A 12,867-nucleotide genomic window follows, 5' to 3' on the forward strand; every position below is an offset into this window, starting at 1 on the left:
GAATCTCAAAAAGTACATAAACACATTTTTGCAAAATTTATAAATTACCAATTTATTTATTCTCTTGTGGGCCCTAACAATCACCACAAAAGGGATGAGTGTTGACCTGAAAATGTAAAGTAGTCAAAACAGAATTCGATTAATACCCTTTTTGGTAGTTTGCACTGGGAGTTTTATGGAAGCAGATTTTAACTGTGATATGGAGAAAAAAAAACATCTGCATGCTGTAAAATATAATTTTGCCATATGCACATTTACTCTTTTTTATTTTTGTATTGTTGGTGTGAGTGTGTGAGGTGTGTGTCCTGTGATGGACTGCAGACCACGGGAACACAGTGACAGGCAGTGTCATCCCTTTCACCCTTGGATCATATAGTTGTAATAAAGTTGCACTTATCTTTCTGGTTTTAAAGCCGAAAGAGCTAACACCCAATACATGTATAATACACTTTAAAAAAAACATTTGTGGGGTAAAGGAAAGCTGATATGAAAGCGCTCTCAGCGATTGACATATTGAAGCTCCAATGACACCCTGCCTGTCATAGACGGACCAATAAACAGCCATGACCCGAGACCATGCAGTTCTCCCTATATAAGGCACTTGTGGCACCATAATTTCCCTTCTCAAACATGCGTCTTCCTCATGTACAGGAAGGAAGGGAATATGCTGAGATACCTTACTACCTTATCAGAGAACCCGGGTTACACGAGTAACCTGATGTTGTCTTTTTTATGCTGTTCAATGTCTCAGCCAATGGTAGATATAGATACATTCCAAATTGTACCATTTTCATTGAAGCCAATCTGTCAAGTTGGACAGACAGTGAGTAAACATAAGGGGACTTATAGACAGCAAGAGCGTTATAGTACCACATATACCTTCTGCCAAAAAGGATGGACGATGGGTTCAAAGAAAGGTCAACAACATGATGAAGGGGAGGGGGGCCTTCCAATGAGTAAGTATGCCATCTAAGCTCTTGTAGTTAGGGATTTTCCATCCAGTATCAATCTTTATTTATATAGCGTCTGTTACAATCAAAATTGTTTCTAGGCGCTTGACAGAATCCCAGGGCCTGACCCCCAACAAGCAACAGTGGCAAGGAAAAACTCAGGAAGAAACAGGAAGTAACCTTGAGCAGGCCCAGGCTCATATAGGGGGACCATCCTGCTGATGGCCGGCTGAGTAGAGAGAGAGGAGAAGCGGGAGGACAGGTAGAAGAGAGACTAGGTAGAGATCATAGAAATACAATAATTATATTAATTTAAATAAACTGCCGGTAGAATTGAGTGGGTCAGCTGGGGTCGGAGGTCAGCATACAGCTATGAAGGCGGCGATACCTGTAGATGGATACAGAGAGGGAGGGTGGGTAGAAGCAGAAAAACTACACAAGAAATAACATTGCTGATCTGCTTGGAGAGGAGAGGAGAGGAGAGGAGAGGAGAGGAGAGGAGAGGAGAGGAGAGGAGAGGAGAGGAGAGGAGAGGAGAGGAGAGGAGAGGAGACATGGAGTCAGCCTCCTGTACCTGGACAGGGAGCTGGTTCCACAGCGGGGTGGGGGGCTGGTTGCTAAATGCTGGGCCCCCCATTCTACCTTTAAAGACTCTGGGAACCACAAGTAAACCAGCATTCTGAGAGCGGAGCAGTCTATTGGGACAATAAGGTGTCACTAGCTCCTCCAGGTAGGATGGAGCTAGGCCTCTGAGGACCTTGTAAGTCAGAAGAAGAGTTTAAAAAAATGATTCTAGATTTAATGGGCAACCAATAAAGAGATGCCAGTACAGGAGATATGTGATCTCTTTTGTCAATACCTGTCAGAACTCTAGCTGCAGCATTTTGCAACAAGCAGGAGTGGTTATTCAGCAGAAAGAGACCATTAATTTGCATGCACTCACAAGAGAAATAAAAGATAATATTCATCAAATACATGAATAGAACTGCATTGAACTTACCATATATGACAGGAACTGAGAGAAAAGTTGTTTGAAGCAGAAGAGCAGTGAGGTTTTATGATCTGCTGCAGTGCTCGCTCAGAGGAACAGCTCCAGGAGTCTGGTCACACTGACAGCAGGACACCCAAAAAGCAAAATCAAAGAAACAACCTTGCTTTGATCTGATAAACGAACATTTCTTTGCTGTTACATTACTAATTATTTTTCATGATAACTCCACAATCCTTCTGAAAAATGACTTTATTCGCCTAGATTCCTTTGTCTCCTCTGACCTCCGTCCCATGCAGTTCAAAAGTAATCTGTGATCTACTAGATCTACAATGCTGAACATCCATTTTCCAGCTAAGATAATAAAAAAATGTTTGTTTAAACATGTTTTTAAATGAATTACATAGGTAAGAGTGTCTGTGACACAAATCCATTTTCTTACCTATGTAATTCATTTAAAAACATGTTTAAACAAACATTTTTTTATTATCTTAGCTCGCTGTATCCCTTTTGGGATCATGGGGAGGGTGCTGGAGCCTATCCCAGCGGCATATTGGCAAAAGCAGGTTGCAACCCTGAATGAGTCACCAACTCATCCCAGCACCCTATGTGAGCGTTTGTGAGTTTGGTACATTGCTTAAGGGTACCTCGGCAGTGCTCTGATGGTGTCCTGGCACTGCCCCTTGCCTTCAGAACTTTTGTCTACACCAGGGCTTAAAAGGAGAATCCTCCACTGACTTGGCCAGTCCCCTACAGACTGAGCTAATGCCAACAGCTACCACAACCCCAAACAAACTCTTATTTCATTAAAAATCAAAAAGAACTGCATATATGACAGCGCCTGAGATAAAATTCATTGTCATGCATTCTATCAAGTAGAATTCCCCGCGGGGAAAACAGAAAGACACGTCTGAAAAACAGAATTAGAAACATTCATATGATCAATGGCTTCAATGATTACAAGGATATAAAGACAGTTATTTAAGCACCCGTCATTATCATCTTTCTGATGATAATAACCTCTTACTACTACCATCAAAATTCATCAAACACCGAAGAACTTCATGGAAAAAATAGTTTGGAGTGAGTATTTCTCTGAACTTTTTAATTAATGAATCAATTAATTATTATTGTTTGGGTTTTAATAGGGTAAAATTTTAATTTTGTGTTTATGAAGCATGTATTTTCTTTTGTAGCAAACTTCAAATGTCAACCGGTGTGGTAAATGCAGGATGGGGTAAGTAGCATTCTTTACTTTCATCAAAAAAAGTCTCTGTCAAGTATCAAGTTATTATTAGCTATTAAATTATGAAGTATCAATTAAAGTATCAAATAAAAGATATATATAATATATTTTATTGTAGATAAAACAGATGAATGTCCGAGAGCCTTGGCTTTTTCTCAATCACAATTTGGTAAGTAAAGCATAGCTGTCATCTTACTGTAACAAAATAATAATCTGGAAAAAAATTACAGATATTGTTAGCCTGTCCCTGCAGACTGAGGATCCCACAGGATTCCTGGCTTTTTTGGCGACACTGGACCCTGTTGCTAAGGAAGCAGTTGACCATGTTCTGATAGCAACACCCCTACATGTGGACCACATCAACAATCCCCTGTTCCAGTCCCCAGAGCTTTCTCGCCAGGATTATGAAGCCAAACTCAACTTTATACACTTGCGAGCCTCCACCGCCCACAACAAGAGGCTGGGTCACAACGCAGATCCGGGGTTAGGTTACTTTCCATACAGAGAACTGAAGGCTACCTTGTTACATTGCGAATACAATTATTTTTTTCACTAAGAGAGGAAGTGATGGAGCAAATCCAACAGTGAGGACCAATGATATTTTATCATTACTTTTTTAATTCAGGGCATTTCAGGAGGTAAAAAACGACCCTGATTCAAGGACGTCAATAGAGAAAGAGGTTTTGTCGATTCCACTGCATTTTTGCGGTTTCTGATTATATTGATGACTGTTATCCATCCAGATTGAAGACAAATTTTGGCTTAAGAGAATTCTTCAGAACTACTGCTAGGTAGCTCACCAGTTGAATTATGATTAGTTTCTGATTAGTGAATGGGAGGCAGCATTGAAGAATTTAATCAGGATAATGGACATTGAGAAATGTGCTGATTTTATTCATTGATTTATCTGTTTGTTGAACAGTGTCCTTGAGTTTATTCTTAAGTTTTCAATTGTTCCAAATTTCACCTCTCTGTATTCCTGTGTTAACAGTGCTTGTGATTATCTTCTAGGTCATGTCATCATCTACAAAGATTTTGACAATCCTGGAACCTGTTTTGGTATCATCTGGGCAGTTGTCCTCCCGCCGCAAGGTGTCTATTTTTCCCTGCTGCCTCACGGAACCTCTAAAGGTAAACTGGTGTTCACACCCTGCCTCACATGTGCCGAGACTAACAACTAGTGAGGGGCTCGGGAGCACAGCAAGAATGTCCAGGCACTCATGGGGGTCTGGGTAAAGGAAGAGTTTAACGAGGCTCTCTAACTAGGTTACAGTGTAGGTGAGAGTACAGAAGTATGCCCCTTTTAGGACTGGAGCAGCACCATTTTTACAGGTTATGTACACAAGTTCCTGAAGGACATTTCAGGGTTTCCTGAGGGTGTCAAGAAATTGTGGAATGGTATGTCAAGAATTACCATATGAATAGCCAAGAGACAGATGTCTAAATTGTCTTAAAAGCCTCTGGGGGGAGTTTGCCAAGAGGCATAATCGTACTCAGACCACGCTGGTGAGCAACAAAAAATAATTTTTGATTTCATATTTTCAGGAAAGTATGAGGTGCACCACTTGAGAATGTGGTGAGCTGCTCAACTTTGACAGTGTGAAAGCGCTGGTGGAGAGCTACCTGAAGGGTGAGAAAGACATCACACATCACAACATCATCTATGGTAAAAATGGGTTTGATTTTAAAAACTCTTCTTTTAAGAAAAAATTTAGGGTGGTGTATAACAAAAAATGACACTTTATTGACAGTGCACCTCCGATTATTAGAAAAGAATGAAGAGTGAAGAATGGAGCCAGACATTGAACCCCTGACTCATCTGCCTTTTCCATGCCTGATTGTAGGATCCCGCGGCTGCAGACCATGTATTTGGAACTGTGTGAACATGTGATAGATACTGTACCCAACAACATTGTATGGATCTATACCTCTCATTTACCCATGTATGATTAACTGTTGAACATAAATAAAAACTTTAAATTTATCAAACAAGTCCTTGATTCTTTTGAAGATGATTAAAAACAAACATTTGATTATCCCGGGTGATATCAGTGTAGGCTCATTCCCCAGGTCATAATTATCCAAATGATCTCTTTTGTCAATACCTGTCAGAACTCTGGCTGCAGCATTTTGGATCAACTGGAGGCTTCTTAAAGAGTTGTTTGGACACCCTGATAATAAAGAATTACAATAGTCCAGCCTGGAAATAACAAATGCATGGACTAACTTTTCAGCATCATGCCGCGTCAGCAGCTTCCTGATCTTTGTGATGTTCCTCAAGTGAAAAAAGGCACTTCTAGAGACTAATTTAATGTGTGAGTTGAAGGAGAGATTTTGATCAAAAGTTACTCCTAGATTCCTCACAGAGAGACTAGATGTTAATGAGATACCATCATCGAGTGATCATGTGATCTAATCTATCCCTGAGAGGTTCAGGACCAAATACCATGACCTCAGTTTTTCCTGGGTTAAGGAGGAGAAAATTTGAAGACATCCAAGACTTTATGTCTTTAAGACAGGTCTGAAGCTTCACTAACTTCCCTGTCTCCTCTGGTTTCATGGATAAATAAAGCTGAGTATCAGCATAACAATGAAAATGTATCCCATGCTGCCGAATAATGTTCCCTAAGGGAAGCATGTACAAGGTGAAGAGGATTGGTCCAAGTACAGAACCTTGAGGAACTCCATGGCTAACCCTACTGTATGAGGAGGGAACACCATGGACATGAGCAAACTGGTATCTATCAGATAAATATGATCTAAACCAGTCTAGTGCTGTCCCTTTAATCCCAATCACATGTCCCAGTCTCTGTAACAGGATGCTGTGATCAACTGTATCAAAAGCAGCACTGAGGTCCAGCAGAACCAGCATAGAGACCAGTCCATGATCGGAAGCTATGAGAAGATCATTAGTGACTTTAAGAAGTGCTGTTTCTGTGCTGTGGTGAGCTCTAAAGCCTGACTGAAACATCTCAAACAGGCTGTTCCTCTGCAGGTGCTCCAGTAACTGAGTCACCACCACCTTCTCTAGAACTTTAGAGATAAAAGGAAGGTTGGATATTGGCCTATAATTTGCGAGTACTTCCGGATCCAGTGATGTTTTTTTAAGCAACGGCTTAATCACTTAAACCTTGTAGGACCGGGGTACATAACCTGACACTAAAGAACCATTGATCTGGTCCAGGATAGAACTGCCTATCAATGGTAAAACATCCTTCAACAGGTGTGTTGGGATGGGTTCTAAAAGACACGTGGTGGTCTTGGATTTCTGAATTAGCGAAGACGCCTCAGAAAAATATATAGGGCTGAAGGAGTTTAAGGGCTCGTTGGAGAACCTGTATGTTCCCACAGTCAGCACATCTGGTGATGGTCCAGTTGTAGGGATGGCCTGGTTAGCTTTCTCTCTGATAGCTAGAACTTTATCAGTGAAGAAGCTCATGAAGTCTTCACCACTAAGGGAAGAAGGGATACGTGGATCTAAAACACTGTGACTCTTGGTTAATTTGGCCACAGTGCTGAAAAGAAACCTGGGGTTGTTCTTATTTTCCTCAATTAAAGAAGAAAAATAAGCTGTTCTAGCCTTGCGAAGGGCCTTTTTGTAAACTAATAGACAGTCTTTCCAGGCTACATGATAGCTGTCTATTTTACAAGAATGCCACTTCCTTTCCAGTCTTCGCACTTTCTGCTTGAGGGTCCTGATATGTGAATTATACCAGGGGGCACACCTCCTCTGATTTACTATTTTCTTTTTCAGGGGGGCAACAGAATCAAGCGTGATTCTCAGTGAGGTTGCTGCACCTTCAGCAATAGAGTCAACCTCTGCAGGGCTAAGATTCTAATGATTGATCCCTGGGGAAACACACGGTGGTCCTGGGATCAGCACAGGGATCACTTCCTTAAACTTAGCTACAGCATTATCTGAAAGACATCTGCTATAGTAAGACTTTGTTCTGAGGATAGAAGAATCCTTAATCATAAATGTAAAAGTGATCACAGAATGGTCTGACAGGACTGGGTTCTGAGGGAACACTGACACATGTTCTACCTCAACACCATAAGTCAGAACTAGATCTCGGGTGTGGTTAAAGCTATGAGTTGGTTGGTTTTCTTCTGGAGGAAACCAACTGACTCAAGTAATGAAATGAAGCCATTTCTAAAGCTGTCATTTATAACGTCTATAAGGATATTAAAGTCTCCAATGATAATGACTTTGTCCGTTCTAAGGACCAAGTCAGATAAGAAATCAGAGAACTCAGACAGGAACTCTGAATGTGGACCAGCAGGGGGCCGATATACAACTAGTTGTTCCAGTGATAGTTTTATTTTGAAAGGTGAAGTAAGTTGTTCGGATCCAGATCCTTTTCACCTTCATAAGTATGAAAAAGACCCCCATCTGTAAGGGCAGATAGAGGCAGGAAGTCATAGTTCCAAAAACAAGTGCAGCTCAATTCAGCTGCACAACAGGGTTTTTGTCTCAGAAAGGCTTTGCGTTCTTTGCTGCTTGAGACATTTTGTCCCAGGGGCCTCTTCTTGGGTCTTCAAAACCATGATCCCACCTCGACCTCTGTTGCAACCTCTCTTAATTTTTTGAATACTTTGCCCACCGAGTGGCAAATGCATCCAAGGCAATATTTTTAGCCCTGAATTTAAAGTGAGGTTTGGTGAGATTGAAACCTTTTGTCACCAAAGGAGATATAAACAAAACAGTCTGAAAAACAGGAAGCCTATGCCGTGCCTGTATATGACAGGTGCGTCGGCAGACTCCGAGAGAGCACCTCATATCTGGCTCTTATATGAAATTGATTAGACAATGAGCGGATCGATGGTCAGATTTGTTTTTATCTTTCCACGGGGTCACAAAAGGAGCTGATTGATAGTCCTAGCGAAAGTTAAATTGACAAACTTGTTCTGATCTGTTTTAATCTCCACATATATGTTCTCAATTAGATTTTTGGATAGATGGTAGGCAGGATTAAACTGCTATATGATCACATCCCCGTATGTTCTTCATACACTCAAGGTTCTCAAAAGAGGAGCATTCATGTCACCATTCTAGCTGACAGCAGATAATATTGCTATAGCAATACAGATGGTTTAATCAATCATATCCAGAAGACTGGGACCTTCTCTAATGAACCATCTCTATATTTAATATTGTAGAGCTTTCCACCAAGTCTTGTAGGATGTCCAATTAGCAGTTAAAGCATGATTAAATGGAGTTTCATGGGCGTTTGGCTTTTATTAAGACCAGAATCAGATGCATGTACCATCCTGGCCTGCTGTTTTTCTCTTTTCTCTGTACATTTGCCTTCTTGGAAAATACATCAATGATGGTTAATATGCAATATGCAAAAGTGTCTGGGAACATACATTCCAGGTGTGTGGGGTTATAGTAGACTTCATTTGTTGCCTTTTGCATTTTATTTTATGTTGTTATTCAAATGACAAAATCTGTTGTGGAAATGTTTATGTGTAACAAAATTTCTTGACTGTAAATTTTTCATCAAGACATAAATGATTATTCTTTTTGAATTGTTTTGTTCCCAGCAGTATTTCACAAGCTCCAGGTACTTCACGTCTTCTTTAATCACTTCCAAAATCCTTTTTCCACATGTAATCTCAAACAGCAGCATTTTGCCCAGGGCACTGACCCTCCCATTCTTGCATGCTCCCATATAGAGCAGATGAAACACAGCCAATTTCACCCTGTTAACCTCCCATCTGTGTCCCCTTTCTTATCAATCTCACTGGGCAGAAGTTTCTCAGGTGTATTCGGTGGGGTTGGTGACAGCCTATGAGGTGGGGTGTCTGGGATGATGAGAGGACCATCACACTTTTGCGATAACTAACCCAGGCATTGCCTCATCCAATCCCAACACAGACCTGGTCTCATCGTCCAGCCAGCCTAAGTAGATGCATCTTGGCATCTCTTCCGTAATCACGTTGGGTGCCTGGTTCTGAGAAAACATTGGGCATTGGGCATTTGCACGAAATGTGAAGAGATCTACTGATACCCAATGGAGACACTGATAAAAGGCTGAGTCTCGCACTGACAGAGTTCCTGTGTGCCAAAACTCTCAGAGCCAGAGAAACTCAGAATATAAGCATCATGTGTTTGTAGACTATGCCCTGATAGGTGAACCTGAGTAATTTCCTGTGTCCAGGATAACTGTGAAGGTGGAAATGTGCATCCTTGAGGTTGATTGAAGAGCTCTCCCTGAAATGAAAACCACCTTATTGCAGTGGAGGGGTTTGTGTGCCTGAATGGGACTGGGAGCTGGGTTATCTGGGGCTGTTATGTTCCTGGTTGGCCTCCCATGGCAAACAGGTCCAAAGTGACCGGCCAGACTAAGTGTGGTTAACCACACTTAGTCTGGCCGGTCACTTTGGGTGACATGGTGACATTTGGGTGACATGGCAAATGGTGACATTTGGGTGACATGGTGACATTTGGGTGACATGGCAAACAGGTCCAAAGTGACCGGCCAGACTAAGTGTGGTGAACCACACTTAGTCTGGTGAACCACACTTAGTCTGGCCGGTCACTTTGGACCTGTTTGCCATGTCACCCAAAGTGACCGGCCAGACTAAGTGTGGTTAACCACACTTAGTCTGGCCGGTCACTTTGGACCTGTTTGCCATGGGAGGCCAACCAGGAACATAACAGCCCCAGATAACCCAGCTCCCAGTCCCATTCAGGCACACAAACCCCTCCACCGCAATAAGGTGGTTTTCATTTCAGGGAGAGCTGGCCCATTTACTTAAATGGGCATCAGATTCTTGTCATTCACTGTTACTGGTGTCTGTACTGTGGAATCACTGAGGTGTGAACTTCCTAACATGGTTACATCTTGAGCTTAAAAGCTTCTGTGAAATAAATCTGCTTAGTTACCAATTTTGCAGTATGTACAGGTCATATGAAGGATAGAACGTTAATCTCAAACCTTTAGTTCAATCCAATTGTTACCTAAAACTAAGAACTAGCATAACCAAACTAAATAACTAACCTAGCATAAGACACACATGCCAACACACATTGAAGTATGTGGGGAGGAGTACATTTACATGCAAAACTTAAATGAGCTATGGTTGGAATGTGTCATCTCATCCGTATTTGGTCATTGTCCCAGTTTACATGCAATGGAGAAAGTCAAATAACTGATGGGAAAATGTACTCCTGCTTAACACTGGATCTGTCCTTTCAGTGGGTTAATATGGCACACCAATTATATATGCAAGTGCAGGGTTTGTGGAGCTTGCACACATCTGTTGTCTAGCTCAGAATACATGCTGGAGAAAATCAATCTGCAATTGTATTACCAGTATGTCTTATTCATCACAGTGCACATTGCATGTTACCCCACATGTGGAAGCAATAAACTTCCATCTGTTACAGCCAGGCTCACTACCAAGGGCCCAGTTAAAAAGATGACACAATATAAACCTGAATAAAAGTGCCTTTCATAGGAGTTCATACTGCTGCTGTTACGGCTACCTCTTCTCCAGCTCCATTTGATCGCCAGCTGAGCAGAGATGTGGCATACTATGACCACCCACACCTGGCTACTACAGTTCTCTAAAATTACAGACCCCAGTTTTTTCAGGTTTTAGAGGAAGAAATATCCTCCCTGCTGAGCAAGGGATTGGTGATGCTCTAAGAAAAGAAGAGGCAAGAGGGTTTCTACTGATGGTACTTCACAGTACCAAGGGGGAGTGGGGTTCGGTCCATAGTCTTAAAGGCTGTCGCAGGAAATATACATTTAGGATGCTCATACTCACACTCAGCTACAGTTTTCTTCAATCAACCTCAAGGATGCACATTTCCACCTTCACAGTTATCCTGGACACAGGAAATTACTCAGGTTCACCTATCAGGGCATAGTCTACAAACACATGATGCTTATATTCTGAGTTTCTCTGGCTCTGAGAGTTTTGGCACACAGGAACTCTGTCAGTGCGAGACTCAGCCTTTTATCAGTGTCTCCATTGGGTATCAGTAGATCTCTTCACATTTCGTGCAAATGCCCAATGCCCAATGTTTTCTCAGAACCAGGCACCCAACGTGATTACGGAAGAGATGCCAAGATGCATCTACTTAGGCTGGCTGGACGATGAGACCAGGTCTGTGTTGGGATTGGATGAGGCAATGCCTGGGTTAGTTATCGCAAAAGTGTGATGGTCCTCTCATCATCCCAGACACCCCACCTCATAGGCTGTCACCAACCCCACCGAATACACCTGAGAAACTTCTGCCCAGTGAGATTGATAAGAAAGGGGACACAGATGGGAGGTTAACAGGGTGAAATTGGCTGTGTTTCATCTGCTCTATATGGGAGCATGCAAGAATGGGAGGGTCAGTGCCCTGGGCAAAATGCTGCTGTTTGAGATTACATGTGGAAAAAGGATTTTGGAAGTGATTAAAGAAGACGTGAAGTACCTGGAGCTTGTGAAATACTGCTGGGAACAAAACAATTCAAAAAGAATAATCATTTATGTCTTGATGAAAAATTTACAGTCAAGAAATTTTGTTACACATAAACATTTCCACAACAGATTTTGTCATTTGAATAACAACATAAAATAAAATGCAAAAGGCAACAAATGAAGTCTACTATAACCCCACACACCTGGAATGTATGTTCCCAGACACTTTTGCATATTGCATATTAACCATCATTGATGTATTTTCCAAGAAGGCAAATGTACAGAGAAAAGAGAAAAACAGCAGGCCAGGATGGTACATGCATCTGATTCTGGTCTTAATAAAAGCCAAACGCCCATGAAACTCCATTTAATCATGCTTTAACTGCTAATTGGACATCCTACAAGACTTGGTGGAAAGCTCTACAATATTAAATATAGAGATGGTTCATTAGAGAAGGTCCCAGTCTTCTGGATATGATTGATTAAACCATCTGTATTGCTATAGCAATATTATATGCTGTCAGCTAGAATGGTGACATGAATGCTCCTCTTTTGAGAACCTTGAGTGTATGAAGAACATACGGGGATGTGATCATATAGCAGTTTAATCCTGCCTACCATCTATCCAAAAATCTAATTGAGAACATATATGTGGAGATTAAAACAGATCAGAACAAGTTTGTCAATTTAACTTTCGCTAGGACTATCAATCAGCTCCTTTTGTGACCCCGTGGAAAGATAAAAACAAATCTGACCATCGATCCGCTCATTGTCTAATCAATTTCATATAAGAGCCAGATATGAGGTGCTCTCTCGGAGTCTGCCGACGCACCTGTCATATACAGGCACGGCATAGGCTTCCTGTTTTTCAGACTGTTTTGTTTATATCTCCTTTGGTGACAAAAGGTTTCAATCTCACCAAACCTCACTTTAAATTCAGGGCTAAAAATATTGCCTTGGATGCATTTGCCACTCGGTGGGCAAAGTATTCAAAAAATTAAGAGAGGTTGCAACAGAGGTCGAGGTGGGATCATGGTTTTGAAGACCCAAGAAGAGGCCCCTGGGACAAAATGTCTCAAGCAGCAAAGAACGCAAAGCCTTTCTGAGACAAAAACCCTGTTGTGCAGCTGAATTGAGCTGCACTTGTTTTTGGAACTATGACTTCCTGCCTCTATCTGCCCTTACAGATGGGGGTCTTTTTCATACTTATGAACGTGAAAAGGATCTGGATCCGAACAACTTACTTCACCTTTCAAAAT

General features: G+C 41.6%; 1 protein-coding gene and 1 long non-coding RNA gene across 11 annotated transcripts in view; both read left to right on the plus strand.

Annotated features, from left to right (window-relative positions):
- Nucleotides 1-12,867, plus strand: part of auts2a (activator of transcription and developmental regulator AUTS2 a) — a 284,512-nt gene that overhangs the window by 23,132 nt on the left and 248,513 nt on the right. The gene's annotated exons all lie outside the window — the stretch shown is intronic.
- LOC115252634 (uncharacterized) lies at nt 3,663-5,162 on the plus strand. The gene is made up of 4 exons (XR_003890959.1): nt 3,663-3,768; nt 4,196-4,315; nt 4,730-4,814; nt 4,954-5,162. It is a non-coding gene; the product is annotated as an uncharacterized lncRNA (long non-coding RNA).

The sequence above is a fragment of the Takifugu rubripes genome, chromosome 15 (genome assembly GCF_901000725.2).
Source record: "Takifugu rubripes chromosome 15, fTakRub1.2, whole genome shotgun sequence".
Lineage (NCBI taxonomy): Eukaryota > Metazoa > Chordata > Actinopteri > Tetraodontiformes > Tetraodontidae > Takifugu > Takifugu rubripes.